General features: G+C 39.6%; 1 long non-coding RNA gene across 1 annotated transcript; it reads right to left on the minus strand.

The window, feature by feature from the left end:
* Window positions 1-529: 529 nt before the first annotated feature.
* On the minus strand, window positions 530-12089 carry LOC120441960. The gene is made up of 4 exons (XR_005614419.1): window positions 12074-12089; window positions 10040-10262; window positions 3900-3946; window positions 530-2209 (listed from the first exon to the last, which is right to left on the minus strand). It is a non-coding gene; the product is annotated as an uncharacterized LOC120441960 (long non-coding RNA).
* Between the last annotated feature and the right edge of the window lie 985 nt (window positions 12090-13074).

Here is a 13074-nt window from a genome sequence, read left to right on the forward strand (position 1 = left end):
TATTCTGAATACCACATTTTCAAACGGTAACAGTAACGGAATACAGTTACTCATAGTTTGTATTTTAAATACGTAACGCTGGTACATGTATTCCATTACTCCCCAACACTGTTGACCAGGCGGCTCACAGAGGTGCCACTTAACCCCAGTGTACTTGGCTTCATGGTGTTTCATCTTACATGTGGACTTGACCTGACAGAATTCAGTTCAAGTACAAGTGTTAATGGAGCTGATTATCATGGTCCCATAAGAGCACTAAAATCTGAGTATTATGCTGTACATAAATGAATTTGAATGGGGTGAACTGTTGAGCAAAAGACCTTCCACACTGGTCCCAGCTGAATCGTTCAACTCCAGCGTACATGATCAAAATCAAATTGTTTTTTTAAGCAGTGCAGGAACTTTGAACAACCAGCTAAAGATGAAGTTCAATTCTGTGCTTTAAACCCACTTTACTAACACATTAATTCAGTTTGATCAGGACTGCACAACCTTTACACTGCAAAAATAATTTTATTTGGATTTTGGGGAATCAGACTCCCATTTTCACTGTGTCCAATTTACTGATTAAAGAGTAAATATGTAAAAACAAAAATGGACACAAAGATAGTTACAAACAGGATGCAATGATTTAAAAGCTTAAAGACATGTTTTACACATAATAAAATGTTGAAAAGAAAAACTGATAAAAATGTACAATTATAAGAAAAAAATTGAATCTAATGGCAGCAACACCTCAAAAAACTGGGGCATGGACCTCATTAATGTAGCAACTAGCAGCTTATGCTAACAAAAAAAGATGATAGTGTTAATTTGGCAGTTTGTAACATTAACAGACAGTGTTCATTTAACAGTTTTATGTTAAATGAACACCAGAGAAAAATCTACCAGCAACAAACAGTCAACGCTCACCACATCTATGTGACCAGCAACCAAAACAGAGTCCCAAGAAGCACAAGAAATAAACAATATAGCTCAATACATTTGCATGAACCAGTATTAATCTACCAAGTATTGCTTTTTACTTACAAAATAACAAACAAAGTAAAAATACAGAGGTACCGTTTCAATCTGCTTGAAAGCTTCAAAATGTTTTAATGAATGCATACAGGAACTCTGTCCCTTGTTCTCATATTTTGTTCGTCGAGTTGACCTGAAACACCTGAAGCGAAACGATAGTAACTGAGTTGGTAGCAACACTTCATGGTGCTGTGACTGCAGCAAAATCTTCTAAACAAGTGTTACACAAAACATAACTGAAGTCAGTGAGCAGCAATAGATTTGCAGCGATATCTGATCCAACTTGTTGACTCATTTGGATCAGACTGATATACCAACCAAACGTAGAACTGGTGCATTTCTAGTCACGACTTTAAGGTTTTGCTTTACTGTGGATGAGCTGATGTTGTTTCAAGTAACCCTTCAGAGTAAAGGACTTCCCACATTCACCACACATGAATGGTTTAATTCCAGCATGGATGAGTTGGTGTGATTTTAAGTCCCTTTGCTGAGTAAAAGACTTTCCACACTCATCACAGATGAATGGTTTAACCCCAGTGTGGATGAGTTGGTGTGATTTTAAGGCACTTTGCGAAGTAAAAGACTTCCCACACTCCCCACAGATGAATGGTTTAACCCCAGTGTGGATGAGTTGGTGTGATTTTAAGGCACTTTGCGAAGTAAAAGACTTCCCACACTCCCCACAGATGAATGGTTTAACCCCAGTGTGGATGAGTTGGTGTGATTTTAAGGCACTTTGCGAAGTAAAAGACTTTCCACACTGGTCACAGCTGAATGGTTTAACCTCAGTGTGGATGAGCTTGTACCTTCTCAAATTACTCTTCTCAGTAAAACACTTTCCACATTCACCACAGATGAATGGTTTAACTCCAGCATGGATGAGTTGATGTGATTTTAAGTCACTTTGCAGAGTAAAAGACTTTCCACACTCATCACAGATGAATGGTTTAACCCCAGTGTGGATGAGCTTATGCCTTGTCAAATAACTCTTTTTAGTAAAAGACTTTCCACAGTCATCACAAGTGAAGCATCTTTTCTTATTGTGGAAGCATTGGTGTCTTCCGAGCTGCCTCCTTGTGATAAAGCTCTTTGCACAAAGATCACAAGTGAATGATTTCTCTCTCTTTGCTTGCGTGAGGTCATCATCGGAAGAGTGCTGAGGTCTCTGTCAGTTGTTGCTTCTTTGTTCCTGTAGTGACAGAGAAACAACCCGATGAGATGCAGTAAAGGAAAAAGGGTAACCTATGATGTGGATGAAGTTAATGCAGTTTGATACCAGACTTATAAAACTACACTGTGCAGAGTTACTAGCATCTATATAAGACTCTGCTCAGGTACATCGATTCATATTTTCTTTTGTTTATCTAATTCAGGGTAGCAGATGGGCTGAAACCTATCCCAGGTGACCCTGGTTGAGATGAGAGGTACACACTGGACACCAGTCCAGTACACCAATCAACTGCAGAGCTAACACACAGAGACAAACAGCCATTCACACCTACAGCCAGTTTACAATTTCCATTTAAGGAAGCCAGAGTACCCGGACAGAACCCATATACACAAGGGGAGAACACGCAGACTTCATTCCAGTGGATTTGAACCCAAGGATCTTTTTGATGTAACCACCACCGGCCACCCTCAGACACAAATAATAAATGTTTATGAGGTTTATCGATTTCAATTTCTCCCACTTTACTTTTGGAATAGTCACTGTGGGTTACCTGTGTCAAAAGGTTCATTTAAAAAAAACATAATTTAATCTTAAGTTTGATGAAAATGTCACTTAAAGTACAGAGTTTAAAATCTCACTGCTACATGTCAGCAGCAGACTGCAGTTTTCCCTCCTAATTTAAGTTCATAGTTCTACCTATCACAGCCACTGCAGGACAAACATCTCTATCTGTAGCGAGTGTAGGCTGTCATGTCAGTCTGAGGTTTACATCACCTGGTGTCTGTCTGTATTTACTCTGGAGGACGATGTAAATCTTTGTGAAAGGAGTCTGATAGTCAGTGAAGCTCCCCTCTGACATATGACAGTGATATGGACAGAATATTCTCAACAACTCGACTCCCTAAGTGTTGCTGCAAGCTGGCCAGTGTTAACCAGTTCTACAAACATTTCTTAAACTTTCTTCGAACTCAATCAAACAATACTGGACTCAGACACTTAGGAAACAAACTCTCATACAATCTGAAAGTGTAATCAATCTGTCAGCAGAGGAAAAGATGCTTATTTATTCCAGATATTGTTACAATTTCTAATTTTTCTGCAGATTAGGCATCTGACCCTCACCTCAGCATAGCTGTCACAGGAGTGAGCCTCACTGACTCCCTCTAACTAAAATCCATTCAAAGTTTTGCCTCATCCACAGTAAATAGTGGATGCTCCACACCTGGCATTATGAAGTAAACAGTGATCTGACAGCGTGCACCCACTAAATAAACGCCAGCCAGAACATTTGAAGTTACTCTGGGGTGACTGAGTAAAATAAAATGTAAAATATCACAAAATATTTAATTGTCATATAGAGTACAGAAGGAAGATAATATAGTAGCTTCCACAAACCGGTGCCCAATTCTAAGTTTATGAGAACGCATCAGTTTGTTGGAAGATTAAAATTATACACATATTAATGAGCAAAACATTCTGCTGTTATGTAATTGCAACAAAAGAAATACTTGCTGCACCTTTAAATGTAATTTTTAATGCAGTTTATGAAGAATGTGAATAAGATGTGCATTGTGCTTGACTTTTTTAAATTGACAAATATTCTTTTGCTTTTACTGAATAAGTTACAGATTTTAAACAGCTGTCTAACAACAACAGATGTTCAACAGATACACACAACAACATTAACAAAAGACAGATTTTTTTTTACCTTTTGTGAAGAATCCATTCAAGTCTCCTCTTCCTATCACCAATCACCTGTGACATTAAACACATTGGAATTACCAGCACCGATTAACCAACCAGCGGGCCAGATTGGAGTAATGATTTATGTTTGAAACCCCTGAGCTTCATGCAAATTTGACTGTCTGATGATTGTGTGTGCTAAAGGTACGCACACACAATCATCAGAGCTACAACTAAACTCTGCAGATACATTTTGTGCATCCAAAAATACCAGTTGAGGCAGATAATATTATTTGAAAATTAAACTGAATAGTAATTAATGCCCCTCAGTCCAGCAGGTCCAAATCCATCTGAACCCAAGAGCCAAGCTTTTGGGTCTGGGGGTGGCTTTAAAGAAGGTCATCCTGAGGGTTGAATCCTGTGAATCCTGATCCCTCCCTGCAGGAATCACTTCTGTACAAAGTTCAACTTATTTTTCATCACAATAGCAACAGATCAGGTCTCAGTAAAAGCTGCAAGAGCATTCAGCAAACTAAAAGTCACAAAGGCTCTGAGACCGTACTCTAAACCCAACCACAGAAATACCACTTAAGTACAGTTTGGTTAAAACATTCAAATAATTGAAACAAATAGTGATGGGTCCTGCAACACTGACGCACCGACACATGTATCAAGCTCACCTAGCGAAGCCTGTATCGGTGCGTGCGTCGCTTTAAGAAAAAGTCACGTGAGCGATACAGCTGCTGTATCGCTCATTGCCAACGCGCCAAACTGTGTTTAAAAAGTACCGCATCCGCATCTGTCAACGGAATGAGTCGCCACAAAAAAAAAAACACGAAATTACTCTCGCAAAGATTAAAAAAAATAAAATAAAATACACATCTCTCCATAACAAAATGGAGCCCGAAAGAAAAAGAAATGTTTCTGTTGTGTGGGATCATTTTGATCTTTTAACTGCAAATAAGGTAATAGTTTGTCTGTCTTTGTTTCAGTGTAATCTATCAGAATAGGAAAAACAACAATGTGACTTGAAGTGTAAATTATTTATTTCATTTTATGCAGGTCAAATGTCGCATCTGGGGTCCGTTCTTCGTACCTCGCTAAGTAAGTTAGCCGGATTTGATTGTTGACGATTTCGCGTGATCTTGGATCATTCGGTTCTCCGAAGCCCATCCGGGACTTGCTGTCATAGCAACAGATCCGTGGCGTAAACCTGCTTGGGAGCAGGCTTACTTTATGTAAACAGGATTAGATCATGCCACTCAGGTATGTCCGCTTCATTTATCTGAAAGCAACAGCGATATTTCTCCACTGTTTTTCCATAAATAAATATTATCAATGTAACTAAAGATAATGCAGCATTTGATTCTTTTATTGATTTCATACAGATACATACAGGTCATTTCCTTAAAAAAGGGAAATGTACTAGTAATCATTCTATTTCATGTATTTGATTATTTCAGATGTAATTCATATTTTAGAGTAGTAATAGTAAATTACTTCGTGTAATCAAGATGAGAGACCACGACTATAAAAGCGAAGGTGGATTTGGGAAGTCTGTCGCAGCCATGTCCTGTCCGTTTGTACGCGAGCAACCCATTGCGGAAGGTGCAAGATTGATAAGGAGAGTTTCCAGAATTCAGCGTATATTGCGGGATAGATGGGATAGACAGGATCCTTCCTGTCCTTCCTCCTCCTTATATATGTACATTATATATATGTATGTATATGTACACACACACACACACACGAGGGGGTGCAGGACCACCACCTGTCTTTATTTGCTCTGCCCTTTTCTTGGTTGCTGTTATAAACAAACAAACAGATTATTTCAGGGTCTCTTTTCAAGAGACTAAAAGCAATCTAAGTGATAAATATTACCATTCTGTAGAATATTCTTATATTTCACTTTTACTTGTTCCCATGTTCTAGTGGGTCCTGTTGTGGCTCTAATGTGAAAGAGGATATAATGGAATATGATATAATAAATTATTTACGAGTTTAATTTGTCAGCAACTTTCTGCCAGCCCTCTCTCCTTGCTTTTGCAGCCTTTGCAGTGTTCCCCTGCGTTTTAATTAAACTCTGAAACTCCTGAAATCCCTCAATCAAGAGTTCTTGCTCTGCTGCCGTGAAATACTGAGGCGCGCTCGCCGACATCTTCGCCCGACCAATCAAGGTTTGCCGATCAATGTTTCTACTATCGATGCGTAGCCCCTTTTAAGCCACCCAGAGATCTCGCATTTCTTCATCCAGCTATACTAATCGTCAACAACAGGTGTGTTCGGAGAACCGGATTAGCGAGCTCAAAGTTAGCGCGATGATTTGATCTTGGATGTGTCATTTGATCTTGGATGTAGTAAGCGAGGTACGAAGAACGGACCCCTGTTCTGCGGCGCTTTTTTACACAAACAAAAGCACCTCCTCAGTGTTTAGGCATTACAGAGCCAAACATGAAAACACACCGAGAATGAACACAGGGGTCTGTTCTTCGTACCTCGCTTACTACATCCAAGATCAAATGACACATCCAAGATCAAATCATCGCGCTAACTTTGAGCTCGCTAATCCGGTTCTCCGAACACACCTGTTGTTGACAATTAGTATAGCTGGATGAAGTAATGCGAGATCACTGGGTGGCTTAAAAGGGGCTATGCATCGATAGTAGAAACATTGATCGGCAACCCTGTGATTGGTCGGCGAAGATGTCGAAGGAGCGCGCTCAGTATTTCACGGCAGCAGAGCAAGAACTCTTGATTGAGGGATTTCAGGAGTTTCAGAGTTTAATTAAAACGCAGGGGAACACTGCAAAGGCTGCAAAAGCAAGGAGAGAGGGCTGGCAGAAAGTTGCTGACAAATTAAACTCGTAAATAATTTATTATATCATATTCCATTATATCCTCTTTCACATTAGAGCCACAACAGGACCCACTAGAACATGGGGACAAGTAAAAGTGAAATATAAGAATATTCTACAGAATGGTAATATTTATCACTTATATTGCTTTTAGTCTCTTGAAAAGAGACCCTGAAATAATCTGTTTGTTTGTTTATATATGTATATATATATATATATATATAAGGAGGAGGAAGAACAGGAAGGATCCTGTCTATCCCGCAATATACGCTGAATTCTGGAAACTCTCCTTATCAATCTTGCACCTTCCTTGCTCGCGTACAAACGGACAGGACATGGCTGCGACAGACTTCCCAAATCCACCTTCGCTTTTATAGCCGTGGTCTCTCATCTTGATTACACGAAGTAATTTACTATTACTACCCTAAAATATGAATTACATCTGAAATAATCAAATACATGTAATAGAATGATTACTAGTACATTTCCCTTTTTTTAGGAAATGACCTGTATGTATCTGTATGAAATCAATAAAAGAATCAAATGCTGCATTATCTTTAGTTACATTGATAATATTTATTTATGGAAAAACAGTGGAGAAATATCGCTGTTGCTAGGTGTAAATGCAGCGGACATACCTGAGTGGCCGCGATCTAATCCTGTTTACATAAAGTAAACCTGCTCCCGAGCAGGGTTACGCTTACGGATCTGTTGCTATGACAGCAAGTCCCTGATGAGCTTCGGAGAACCGAACGATCCAAGATCACGCGAAATCGTCAACAATCAAATCCGGCTAACTTACTTAGCGAGGTACGAAGAACGGGCCCCTGGTCGGCCTATATAGACACTGAACAGCTTTATCATATTTTTTTTTTTTATTAATATGTGTTTTATTATTTTGAAATCAAGCATCTAGGAAGACTGTTCTGGACCAGGCAGTCCTGAATTTTATTATAAAGGACTGCCAACCCCTTAGTATTGTGGAGAGTGTCGGAGAGAAACATTCCAAGATCAGAGGATCCTTTAAGGTACTGGGGGAATAGGAAGACATCTTATCTGAACCTTTTCCACCTGGCTTTACAGTTTTTGTGTACCCCAGGTTCATCTATGCCTGTGAGTTTTCCCAAGCTGGGGAAATGGTGTCAAAAAAATGCAACAGACTGAATGCAAAAACATTGGATAAACTTATTTTTCTGAATAGAATTTTATAATAACCTCTGAGTCAAATGGGTAATATTACATTCACAATACTTTCATTTTAATTTTCACTTAGTGTCATTCACAATATATTTTAAAGATGTCTACAATATTTGAAACGTAAAAGATATAAAATGATTCCATGGAAAATACAATACCTTACAGCAGTGGTTCCCAAACTTTTTTTGCTGGGCCCCCCTTGTTTAACAAGAAAAATGTTCGCGCCCCCCCCACCCCCGCGCCTGCACGCGCGCACGCACACGCACGCACACGCACAAACACATCCTTCAACCACACCACCCATATTTTGCTCCATTGCGGTTTATTTCACACCTCAAACATTTATTAAACAATTAAGCAAATACAAATAATCTGCAATAAATTACAGGTAGTAAGAAAATAAACTACCAACTCTTTTATGCTCCGTCCGCACCTACACGGGTATTTTTGAACGCGCAGCTGTTTCGGGCACATGTAAACGGCGTATCGAATCACCGAGAACGGAGATTTTTTAAAACTCCTTTTTTTTGCGTTTACGTGTGGACAAGGAATACAGAGTTTGTCACGCAACGTCAAAGGTATGTGCCTTTTTCACGTCACACTGTGCGCCACGTTATTGTTTACATGAGATGAATTGCAGAATGGCAGATAGAGAGAAAATACTGTTACTGTTAATCTGACTATCTGCAGGTTTTACAGGCTTACATATACAGGCCATTACTGTCCCTGCATTTAGAAAGGCAGAGGCATCACACGGTGTAATTATTTTACATGTAGTTGTTTTTTTTCCTGTGTAATAATGTTCAACATTGCTGTCAATACATTTTCAAAAAACCCTCTACAAAATGGGTTCAAAAACATAAACAACTGTGGGATACTGTTTGTCCGTGATTTGAAGAGCCCAGCGCTGCTCCCGATGCAGGGAAAACTAATTCTGCAGGGAGACCTACCTCAGCACTTGTGTAGGTGAAACCAAAGGGAAGATATGCTTCACCATATTTTCTAGTCTTTGGCTTAGAATGAAGTTGGTTTGGAAACATATTCAGCGATGCTTCATCTCCTGCTTTGCGTTTGTGTGGGCGCCTCGTGCAGTGTTGCCAACTCCTCAGTAAGGAAAATCGCTATTGGTTGTCCTAAAAGTCGCTAGAAGTCGCTAAATGACGTCATCACCTAATTTGCATAATTGGTCATGCTAATATAATTGTAACCTATGTTGTTGGAGAGAGAAATAACATCGTGGAAGAGACATAAAGTGAGTAAAAACGTCCTAAATGCATTTAGAGTTTATTTAGAACTACAAATTAAATTTCTTTTAGCAATTATTGTTTTTTTTAATGTCACAATTCCAACCCTGCTCCTTTACCCGGGCTTGGACCGGCAAAAGTGATCCGAATTAGGCACTCTGGTGGAGTTACTTTGTGTGTGTGTGTTTATAAGTAGTTTTAAACCTTGTGATCCACAAAACAGCATAAGAGTAAAAGAGTAAAGAAGAACTGACTGTGTTACAGCACCCGCTGCTTGTTGAGAGTAAAAGCGTCTGGCGCTTTCACGTCTTTTTTTAGCGACTTTTTTAAGAAAAAAAGTCGCTAGGGGGTCTGAAAACTCGCTAAATATAGCGACAAAGTCGCTAAGTTGGCAACACTGGCCTCGTGCTAGCAGTGTCCAAGCGTTGTTTTTGTTTTTGTTTTTTTCCCCTTTTCATGCCGCGCCCCCCCTGCAATAGCTCTGCGCCCCCCCTAGGGGGCGGGCCCCACACTTTGGGAACCACTGCCTTACAGTGTACAAGTATAACTAGGTCATTGAATCAATGTCTGTTGTGAGTCTCAAGTAAGTTGCCTGCAATGATATTTAAGGTCCAGCAGGTGTCAGTATGGAGCAAAACAGACAGTTTGGGGAATGTACTGAAACGCTTCATGAGGCCTCATCTACCCATCACTAGAAACAAATAATAGAAAAACCCCTCACACAATAATAATACCTAGTTCTGATGGTTTCTGCTGCTTTTCCAGATTACTCCAGGAAAAAAAAAAAACAACCACAATCAACAATCACAGCAAGTTTTCAAATGTATAAAAATAACTATCTATGACAAAACTACAAAGGCTCTCCTCACCTTTAGAGGAGGCCAGGGCACAAACTGAGAAAAACTCTGTGAAGAAGCTTTAACAATTTTTGGCTCCTTAATCAAAGAGCACAAACAGCTTTTCTCACCTCTGCAGATAAACAGACATTACCAACTCGGTTCTCCTCCAAGTAAGAATTCTCCAGGTGAACAACTTTGGTTTGATTGGAGGTTGTTCCACCAGTTCAGAGCTGATTTGGCTCCACCTGCTGGTCTGGAGTTTAAAGCAACAAGCAGGAAGATAAAGATTCTCTTCTTAGTCCTGCTGACAAACGGTGAAATGTAATTTACTCAAATACTGGAGCCTACTTATAGACAAACTTGGGCCCCCTTTGTTACTGTTTCTACAACTTTTTTTTAATTTGGAAAATACATACATGACTATTATAGCAATTACTGCAGGGGTGGTAGTACTCATATGCATCCTATCGTCAGTCTGCCTGGTGCTGTACTGCAAAAGGAAAAGAGGTAAAACTAGGTTCTGTCTGAACTACTGAAGTAATTTGTATATTTGTATTGATCCTATGGATCCAAAAGACAGGGGCGGATCTAGAGAAATTTTCTTAGGGTGGCATGAGGGTGGCAAAGAAATCAAATGGGGTGGCAAAATCAAAGCCTTTTTTTTCCCCCAAACACATATGCAGGGGGTTACATATGGTTAAAATGATTCAAATGCAGTAAGTATACACGTTTTTCATATAAATATAGTCTATAACTTAATTATTGTCTGTAGCCCACATAATTACACACTTTAGTTGCATAAAACATGTGAGTTTTGATGTTATGTACTGTATAGCCTGTATAATAAATAAATATGGAGCCCAATAAGTATGAAATCCAGAAAGCTACACAACATGGGGCGGTTCATTTACAAACACAAGTCTAACTTAAGTTTCACACTGTTTTTTGTTAGAAAACAATCACATTGTTACAGCTTAAATTACACAAAATGTCAGTAATCTGCACTGTCATGAACAAAAATTTAAACCTAATTTTTCATGATTTGTTGGATTAACCCACTGAGGTCTGAAATACAACCGGCCATTTTTGACTCCTTTTGAGTTTACGTTTGTATTTCACCCTCAGATTGTTTCATTTTATTTTTTCCCCCTTGCCTTGTTTTTCAGCTCAACTGAATTTAGTTGTTTTTTACTGACATACAGCATTAGTATTACTGATCTGAAATCACACAAAGAACTTAAAATCCTAGTAGTTTTGTTTTTTTACTGTAAAAAAAAACCGCTAAAAAAAAAAACTAAAATGAGAGAACAATCGGGTGTCGCAATAAGATGCCCCACAAATGATGTGTGCCAGTAAAAAAAAAGTTTGTCCACCAAAAGACAGAGGAGAACAGCACAGGGACAAACGTGCAGGCCTGACAACAGCAGGTGTATCACTCCGCTGGTTTTCTACTTAGTGACAGTGTTTACATTGCAAATGTGCCTTTGTGTTCATTAGTGCCCTCACTGACACACAAAACAAAATGACTACACAACAGAACAACTACACAAGACAACACAACACACTAAGTATACACTCCACACTAAACGTCACAAATCTCCCACATCTAAAAACTCTCTCTCTCTCTCTCTCTCTCACTCACTCGCTCGCTCTGTCTCGCTGCCGTTACCGTCACTCCCAAAACTCTCCCCTCTTCCTAAACAACCAAATCCCACGTGTTGACTTTTTTTTTTAATTAGTCCACATGGTGCATTTTTCCACCGATAGGAAAGAGGTGGCTTTTTTTCTTTCTTTACTGTTTTCGCGCTGTCCTTAGAAAACGCTTAAAACCCACACACACAAAAACGTGACGACAGTATTTAGTAAAAAGCATGGCTTATATATATTATCATAACTCTGGATTTACTGGCCTGTAATTAAAATTTAAAAACTTTGAACTCCGAACTTTCAATAATGGCTGAAATAGAGACTCAGCGTGGCTGCAGCTTGTTGCTTTGTCAGCTTAAAACAGTCATGTGATTTGGAGGTGCAGCGTGTGGACCACAGAGGGTTAATACCACTCACCTTCCTTCCATTTCCAGAGTGTAACATCCAACCAAATGTGTAAAATCCGAAATTCCCATGGTGTTGTTCAAAATGTGCTCTGGCACAATCATAAGCATCTCCTGCTACTGAAAACAAGAAAAAAGCCGGTCCTGCTATGGGCTGAACCATTTGTTAATGGTGGAGGGGGGGAACACTATGCAATATATTCAGTTTGAGCATTTATATTCACTGTTGACTGTAACTACGCTCAAACTGTTAATGCTATCTTATTTTAATAAACAACACTGTCATATGCAAAACTGGGGTGGCACTTGGGGTGGCAAGGGATCATTTTAGGGTGGCAGTTGCCACCCCATGCCACCCTTCTAGATCCGCCCCTGTGCGTGTGTGTGTGTGTGTGTGTGTGTGTGTGTGTGTGTGTGTGTGTGTGTGTGAGCAAAAATGTTGTTTGCTTCTCGCCATGTCATTCAGATGCCACTCATTTTTCCTGATCTAGCATAGTGAGCATAGTGTCATGTTTACTTTGTGTTGAGCTGAGTTGTAACCAGGTGCTAACAAAGTTTGCAGTTGTTATGTCATGTGATGTGATGACAAACACTTTTGCTGGTGTCTTTGTTTTGTTGCCTCAGGAGCTAATGTGGGTTACAGAGCTGCTTTTCCTAAACTGAGCTTTTATGTTTTTTCATTATCTGATGTTTCAGATACTGAAGTATCCTGTGTATTTACGGAAAAATGCATCTTACCGTGCACTTTCCAAAGTGACACTGACATAGTCATCCACTGGCTGCAGGAAACTGCAGGAAACATTCGTGTCCACTCATTCTACCACAACCAAGACCAGCCCGCGCTTCAGGACAAGCATCTCAGAGGCAGGACTTCACTGTTCAACGACCTGATCTCCAGAGGAAATGCTTCACTCCAGCTGATTTGGGCGGATGTTCAGGATGAAGGCAGATACAAATGCTACACCAGCACCATCACAGGAAACAAGGAATCATTTATAAACCTTGAAATAAATG

The sequence above is a fragment of the Oreochromis aureus genome, linkage group 9 (genome assembly GCF_013358895.1).
Source record: "Oreochromis aureus strain Israel breed Guangdong linkage group 9, ZZ_aureus, whole genome shotgun sequence".
NCBI lineage: Eukaryota > Metazoa > Chordata > Actinopteri > Cichliformes > Cichlidae > Oreochromis > Oreochromis aureus.